Raw genomic sequence first — 8,276 nt, 5'->3', positions numbered from 1 at the left:
AGTCCAAACACATCATATATTTGAGTGAATTTGCATCTAACATGGTAAGATATCGTCGATTTACATTCATTGAAGCCGATTGAGGTCAATGGTCACTCTGTTTCGATTGATATTTTCGAAATATATTTCCGACATTTTGAGTCCAAACACATCATTCCTTATATATTTGAGTGAATTTGCATCTAACTTGATAAGATATCGTCGATTTACATCCATTGAAGCCCATTGAGGTCGATGATCACTATGTTTTGTTTGAACATTTTAGAAATCTATTTCCGCCTTTTGAGTCCAAACAAATCATTTCTTATATATTTGAGTGAATTTGCATCTAACATGGTAAGATATCGTCGATTTACATCCATCGCAGCGTATTGAGGTCGATGATCACTATGTTTTGATTGAACATTTTCGAAATCTATTTCCGCCATTTTAAGTCCTAACACATCATATACTTGAGTGAATTTGCATCTAACATGGTAAGATATCGTAGATTTACATCGAATGGAGCCCATTGATGTCGATGATCACTATGTTTTGTTTGAACATTTTAGAAATCTATTTCCGCCATTTTAAGTCCAAACACATCATATATTTGAGTGAATTTGCATCTAACATGGTAAGATATCGTCGATTTACATTCATTGAAGCCGATTGAGGTCAATGGTCACTCTGTTTTGATTGATATTTTCGAAATATATTTCCGACATTTTGAGTCCAAACACATCATATATTTGAGTGAATTTGCATCTAACATGGTAAGATATCGTCGATTTACATTCATTGAAGCCGATTGAGGTCAATGGTCACTCTGTTTTGATTGATATTTTCGAAATATATTTCCGACATTTTGAGTCCAAACACATCAATCCTTAAATATTTGAGTGAATTTACATCTAACTTGGTAAGATATCGTCGATTTACATTCATTGAAGCCCATTGAGGTCGATGATTACTATGTTTTGATTGAACATTTTCGAAATCTATTTCCGCCATTTTAAGTCCAAACACATCATATATTTGAGTGAATTTGCATCTAACATGGTAAGATATCGTCGATTTACATTCATTGAAGCCGATTGAGGTCAATGGTCACTCTGTTTCGATTGATATTTTCGAAATATATTTCCGACATTTTGAGTCCAAACACATCATTCCTTATATATTTGAGTGAATTTGCATCTAACTTGGTAAGATATCGTCGATTTACATCCATTGAAGCCCATTGAGGTCGATGATCACTATGTTTTGTTTGAACATTTTAGAAATCTATTTCCGCCTTTTGAGTCCAAACACATCATTTCTTATATATTTGAGTGAATTTGCATCTAACATGGTAAGATATCGTCGATTTACATCCATCGCAGCGTATTGAGGTCGATGATCACTATGTTTTGATTGAACATTTTCGAAATCTATTTCCGCCATTTTAAGTCCTAACACATCATATACTTGAGTGAATTTGCATCTAACATGGTAAGATATCGTAGATTTACATCGAATGGAGCCCATTGATGTCGATGATCACTATGTTTTGTTTGAACATTTTAGAAATCTATTTCCGCCATTTTAAGTCCAAACACATCATATATTTGAGTGAATTTGCATCTAACATGGTAAGATATCGTCGATTTACATTCATTGAAGCCGATTGAGGTCAATGGTCACTCTGTTTTGATTGATATTTTCGAAATATATTTCCGACATTTTGAGTCCAAACACATCATATATTTGAGTGAATTTGCATCTAACATGGTAAGATATCGTCGATTTACATTCATTGAAGCCGATTGAGGTCAATGGTCACTCTGTTTTGATTGATATTTTCGAAATATATTTCCGACATTTTGAGTCCAAACACATCAATCCTTATATATTTGAGTGAATTTACATCTAACTTGGTAAGATATCGTCGATTTACATCCATTGAAGCCCATTGAGGTCGATGATCACTATGTTTTGTTTGAACATTTTAGAAATCTATTTCCGCCATTTTGAGTCCAAACACATCATTTCTTATATATTTGAGTGAATTTGCATCTAACTTGATAAGATATCGTCGATTTACATCCATCGCAGCGTATTGAGGTCGATGATCACTATGTTTTGATTGAACATTTTCGAAATCTATTTCCGCCATTTTAAGTCCAAACACATCATATATTTGAGTGAATTTGCATCTAACATGCTAAGATATCGTCGATTTACATTCATTGAAGCCCATTGAGGTCGATGATTACTATGTTTTGATTGAACATTTTCGAAATCTATTTCCGCCATTTTAAGTCCAAACACATCATATATTTGAGTGAATTTGCATCTAACATGGTAAGATATCGTCGATTTACATTCATTGAAGCCGATTGAGGTCAATGGTCACTCTGTTTCGATTGATATTTTCGAAATATATTTCCGACATTTTGAGTCCAAACACATCATTCCTTATATATTTGAGTGAATTTGCATCTAACTTGGTAAGATATCGTCGATTTACATCCATTGAAGCCCATTGAGGTCGATGATCACTATGTTTTGTTTGAACATTTTAGAAATCTATTTCCGCCTTTTGAGTCCAAACACATCATTTCTTATATACTTGAGTGAATTTGCATCTAACATGGTAAAATATCGTCGATTTACATCCATTGAAGCCCATTGAGGTCGATGATCACTATGTTTTGTTTGAACATTTTAGAAATCTATTTCCGCCATTTCAAGTCCAAACACATCATTTCTTATACATTTGAGTGAATTTGCATCCAACTTGGTAAGATATCGTCGATTTACATCCATCGCAGCCCATTGAGGTCTATGATCACTATGTTTTGATTGTAAATTTTCGAATTCTATTTCCGCCATTTTAAGTCCAAACACATCATATATTCGAGAGAATTTGCAACTAACATGGTAAGATATCTTCGATTTACATTCATTGAAGCCCATTGAGGTCGATGGTCACTCTGTTTTGATTGAATATTTTCGAAATTTATTTCCGCCATTTTAAGTCCAAACACATCATATATTTGAGTGAATTTGCATCTAACATGGTAAGATATCGTCGATTTACATTCATTGAAGCCGATTGAGGTCGATGGTCACTCTGTTTTGATTGAATATTTTAGAAATCTATTTCCGCCATTTTGAGTCCAAACACATCATTTCTTATATATTTGAGTGAATTTGCATCTAACTTGGTAAGATATCGTCGATTTACATCCATCGCAGCCCATTGAGGTCGATGACCACTATGTTTTGATTGAACATTTTCGAAATCTATTTCCGCCATTTTAAGTCCAAACAAATCATATACTTGAGTGAATTTGCATCTATCATGGTAAGATATCGTCGATTTACATTCATTGAAGCCGATTGAGGTCGATGGTCACTCTGTTTTGATTGGAAATTTTAGAAATCTATTTCCGCCATTTTGAGTCCAAACACATCATTTCTTATATATTTGAGTGAATTTGCATCTATCTTGGTAAGATATCGTCGATTTACATCCATCGCAGCCCATTGAGATCGATGATCACTATGTTTTGATTGAACATTTTCGAAATCTATTTCCGCCATTTTAAGTCCAAACACATCATATACTTGAGTGAATTTGCATCTAACATGGTAAGATATCGTAGATTTACATCGAATGAAGCCCATTGAGGTCGATGATCACTATGTTTTGTTTGAACATTCTAGAAATCTATTTCCGCCATTTTAAGTCCATACACATCATTTCTTATATATTTGAGTGAAATTGCATCTAACTTGGTGAGATATCGTCAATTTACATCCATCGCAGCCTATTGAGGTCGATGATCACTATGTTTTGATTGTAAATTTTCGAATTCTATTTCCGCCATTTTAAGTCCAAACACATCATATATTCGAGTGAATTTGCATCTAACATGGTAAGATATCTTCGATTTACATCCATTGAAGCCCATTGAGGTCGATGGTCACTCTGTTTTGATTGAATATTTTCGAAATCTATTTCCGCCATTTTAAGTCCAAACATATCATATATTTGAGTGAATTTGCATCTAACATGGTAAGATATCGTCGATTTACATTCATTAAAGCCGTTTGAGGTCAATGGTCACTCTGTTTTGATTGAATATTCTCGAAATATATTTCCGACATTTTAAGTCCAATCACATCATAAATTTGAGTGCATTTGCATCTAATATGGTAAGATATCGTCGAATTACATCCATTGAAGCCCATTGAGGTCGATGATTACTATGTTTTCATTGAACATTTTCGAAATCTATTCCCGCAATTTTAAGTCCAAACACATCATTTCTTATATATTTTAGTGAATTTGCATTTAACTTGGTAAGATAACGTCGATTTACATCCATAGCTGTCCATTGAGGTCGATGATCACTATGTTTTGATTGTAAATTTTCGAATTCTATTTCTGCCATTTTAAGTCCAAACACATCATAAATTTGAGTGCATTTGCATCTAACATGGTAAGATATCGTCGATTTACATTCATTGAAGCCCATTGAGGTCGATGCTTACTATGTTTTGATTGAACATTTTCGAAATCTATTCCCGCCATTTTAAGTCCAAACACATCATTAATTTGAGTGCATTTGCATCTTATATGGTAAGATATCGTCGATTTACATCCATTGAAGCCCATTGAGGTCGATGATTACTATGTTTTCATTGAACATTTTCGAAATCTATTCCCGCCATTTTAAGTCCAAACACATCATAAATTTGAGTGCATTTGCATCTAACATGGTAAGATATCGTCGATTTACATTCATTGAAGCCCATTGAGGTCGATGCTTACTATGTTTTGATTGAACATTTTCGAAATCTATTCCCGCCATTTTAAGTCCAAACACATCATTAATTTGAGTGCATTTGCATCTTATATGGTAAGATATCGTCGATTTACATTCATTGAAGCCCATTGAGGTCGATGATTACTATGTTTTGATTGAACATTCTCGAAATCTATTTCCGCCATTTTAAGTCCAAACACATCATTTCCTATATATTTGATTGAATTTGCATCTAACTTGATAAGATATCGTCGATTTACATCCATCGCAGCCCATTGAGGTCGATGATCACTATGTTTTGATTGAACATTTTCGAAATCTATTTCCGCCATTTTAATTCCAAACACATCATATATTTGAGTGAATTTGCATCTAACATGGTAAGATAACGTCGATTTACATCCATTGGAGCCCATTGAGGTCGATTGTCACTCTGTTTTGATTGAACATTTTCGAAATCTATTTCCGCCATTTTAGTTCCAAACACATCATATATTTGAGTGAATTTGCATCTAACTTGGTGAGATATCTTCGATTTACTTCCATTGAAGCCCATTGAGGTCGATGATAACTATGCTTTGATTTGACATTTTCGAAATCTATTTCCGACATTTTAAGTCCAAACACATCATATATTCGAGTGAATTTGCATCTAACTTGGTAAGATATCGTCGATTTACATCCATCGCAGCCCATTGAGGTCGATGATCACTATGTTTTGTTTGAACATTTTAGAAATGTCTTTCCGCCATTTTAAGTCCAAACACATCATATTTTATATATTTGAGTGAATTTGCATCTAACTTGGTGAAATATCTTCGATTTACTTCCATTGAAGCCCATTGAGGTCGATGATCACTATGTTTTGATTTGACATTTTCGAAATCTATCTCAGACATTTGAAGTCCAGAGACATCATATATTCGAGTGAATTTGCATCTAACTTGGTAAGATATCGTCGATTTACATCCAATGAAGCCCATTGAGGTCGATGATTACTATGTTTTGTTTGAACATTTTAGAAATCTATTTCCGCCATTTTAAGTCCAAACACATCATTTCTTATATATTTGAGTGAATTTGCATCTAACTTGGTAAGATATCGTCGATTTACATCCATCGCAGCCCATTGAGATCGATGATCACTATGTTTTGATTGTAAATTTTCGAATTCTATTTCCGCCATTTTAAGTCCAAACACATCATATATTCGAGTGAATTTGCATCTAGCATGGAAAGATATCTTCGATTTACATCCATTGTATCCCATTGAGGTCGATGGTCACTCTGTTTTGATTGAACATTTTCGAAATCTATTCCCGCCATTTTAAGTCCAAACACATCATAAATTTGAGTGCATTTGCATCTAATATGGTAAGATATCGTCGATTTACATTCATTGAAGCCGATTGAGGTCGATGGTCACTCTGTTTTGATTGAACATTTTCGAAATCTATTCCCCCCATTTTAAGTCCAAACACATCATAAATTTGAGTGCATTTGCATCTAATATGGTAAGATATCGTCGATTTACATTCATTGAAGCCGATTGAGGTCGATGGTCACTCTGTTTTGATTGAACATTTTCGAAACATATATCCGCCATTTTAAGTCCAAACATCATATATTTGAGTGAATTTGCATCTAACATGGTGAAATATCGTCGATTTACATCCATTGAAGCCTATTGAGGTCAATGATCACTATGTTTTGATTGAACATTTTCGAAATTCATTTCCGCCAATTTAAGTCCAAACACATCATATATTTTAGTGAATTTGCATCTAATATGGTAAGATATCGTCGATTTACATCCATTGAAGCCTATTGAGGTCGATGATCACTATGTTTTGATTGAACATTTTCGAAATTCATTTCCGCCAATTTGAGTCCAAACACATCATTTCTTATATACTCGAGTGAATTTGCATCTAACTTGGTGAGATATCGTCAATTTACATTCATTTAAGCCAATTGAGGTCGATGATCACCATGTTTTGATTGAACATTTTCGAAATCTATTTCCGCCACTTTAAGTCCAAACAAATCATATATTTGAGTGAATTTGCATCTAACTTGCTAAGACATGTCGATTTACATCCATTGAAGCCCGTTGAGGTCGAAGATCACCATGTTTTGATTGAACATTTTCGAAATCTATTTCCGACATTTGAAGTCCAAAGACATCATATATTCGAGTGAATTTGCATCTAACATGGTAAGATATCGTCGATTTACATCCATTGAAGCCCATTGAGGTCGATGATCACTATGTTTTGTTTGAACATTTTAGAAATCTATTTCCGCCATTTTAAGTCCAAACACATCATTTCTTATATATTTGAGTGAATTTGCATCTAACATGGTAAGATATCTTCGATTTACATCCATTGAAGCCCATTGAGGTCGATGGTCACTCTGTTTTGATTGAATATTTTCGGAATATATTTCTGACATTTTAAGTCCAAACACATCATAAATTTGAGTGCATTTGCATCTATTATGGTAAGATATCGTCGATTTACATTCATTGAAGCCGATTGAGGTCGATGATCACTATGTTTTGATTGAACATTTTCGAAATCTATTCCCGCCATTTTAAGTCCAAACACATCATAAATTTGAGTGCATTTGCATCTAACATGGTAAGAAATCGTCGATTTACATCCATTGAAGCCTATTGAGGTCAATGATCACTATGTTTTGATTGAACATTTTCGAAATTCATTTCCGCCAATCTAAGTCCAAACACATCATATATTTTAGTGAATTTGCATCTAACTTGGTGAGATATCGTCAATTTACATCCATTTAAGCCAATTGAGGTCGATGATCACTATGTTTTGATTGAACATTTTCGAAATCTATTTCCGCCACTTTAAGTCCAAACAAATCATATATTTGAGTGAATTTGCATCTAACTTGCTAAGATATCGACGATTTACATCCATTGAAGCCCATTGAGGTCGAAGATCACTATGTTTTGATTGAACATTTTCGAAATCTATTTCCGCCATTTCAAGTCCAAACAAATCATATATTTGAGTGAATTTGCATCTAACATGGTAAGATATCGTCGATTTACATCCAATGAAGCCCATTGAGGTCGATGATCACTATGTTTTGATTGAACAATTTCGAAATCTATTTCCGCCAATTTAAGTCCAAACAAATCTCATATTTGAGTGAATTTTCATCTAACTTGCTAAGATATCGTCGATTTACATCCATTGAAGCCTATTGAGGTCAATGATCACTATGTTTTGATTGAACATTTTCGGAATCTATTTCCGCCAATTTAAGTCCAAACAAATCATATATTTGAGTGAATTTGCATCTAACATGGTAAGATATCGTCAATTTACATCCATTTAAGCCAATTGAGGTCGATGATCACTATGTTTTGATTGAACATTTTCGAAATCTATTTCCGCCACTTTAAGTCCAAACAAATCATATATTTGAGTGAATTTGCAT

This window comes from Diorhabda sublineata, unplaced genomic scaffold, assembly GCF_026230105.1.
Source record: "Diorhabda sublineata isolate icDioSubl1.1 unplaced genomic scaffold, icDioSubl1.1 Dsub_19, whole genome shotgun sequence".
NCBI classification, from domain to species: domain Eukaryota; kingdom Metazoa; phylum Arthropoda; class Insecta; order Coleoptera; family Chrysomelidae; genus Diorhabda; species Diorhabda sublineata.
The sequence above is the reverse complement of the archived record's forward strand: the minus strand, read 5'-3'. Positions refer to the sequence as shown.